We start from the raw sequence: 941 nt of genomic DNA, 5'->3' as shown, positions 1-941 counted from the left end.
GCACATATTTTTCTCAGGGTTTATTTTGTTTACATCCTTAGAATATCTTTAGTTACACACTTATGTTAATAGGGTTATTTAAATAGGGTAATATAAAAAGACAAAATCCATAAAGTGGTATTACAGATTAAACTACTTACCATGTAGAACAGATTAAGTACCGATATTCATAAGCAAAACTATCACTAGTTTCACATTAATTTAGATTTGAAGAGAAGATGGTGCTCAATCGCGAATTATGCCTAGAGAAAGAGGGATTGGGCTCATTTATTGAATAAAACATGGGAAGCTGTATTCTAGTACATTACACCAGAAGCAATAATAATTAATCCATATGTGCCACATCTATCATTCTGTATAGAGTCTTGATAAGAATTTGGGACTGAATCCTTTAAAAAAGAGATATGCCAGGCCAACTAGACACCATAAGCAAAGCTTACCCTCCTGAGCTGAAAACATTGATGGGCAAGAAAATATCATTGAGATTAAATGTTGGCAGACATGTCCAAGGAATATTGCAGGGGTTCAATCCATTTATGAATCTTGTGATAGATGAATCTGTGGAGATGGCAACTGGTGGGCCATAGAATAATAATGGAGTGGTGGTAATATGAGGAAATAGTATCATCATGTTTGAAGTCTTGGAACAAGTATAAACAATGGGTGTGTTCATCAGAAGAAATCAACTGCTTCCACATGTCCCTTCCCATAGCTCCTGTTTTTACTACAATATAAAAATCAAGTCATGTGAATTTTCATATTGAACATTTTTGTTAAATAAACTTTTCTAATAGCCAAAAGAAAAGAAAAAAGAGAGAGAGAGAGCTGTTCCTGGATTCCTAGAAAACTACATGAAGCAATCTTTAAATTTCTCTTTTTGGCCCTATTTGATAATGTTGTGACTTATCTATCCTATGAAAATATTTGTAATTTATAATATC

At 33.0% G+C, this 941-nt stretch overlaps 1 pseudogene; it reads left to right on the top strand.

Annotated features, from left to right (window-relative positions):
* The first annotated feature begins 431 nt into the window (after positions 1-431).
* On the top strand, positions 432-656 carry LOC132009955 (small nuclear ribonucleoprotein G-like; annotated as a pseudogene).
* Positions 657-941: the final 285 nt, after the last annotated feature.

Source organism: Mustela nigripes, chromosome 2 (genome assembly GCF_022355385.1).
Source record: "Mustela nigripes isolate SB6536 chromosome 2, MUSNIG.SB6536, whole genome shotgun sequence".
NCBI classification, from domain to species: Eukaryota; Metazoa; Chordata; class Mammalia; order Carnivora; family Mustelidae; genus Mustela; species Mustela nigripes.
This window is presented reverse-complemented; position numbering and strand designations above follow the sequence as displayed.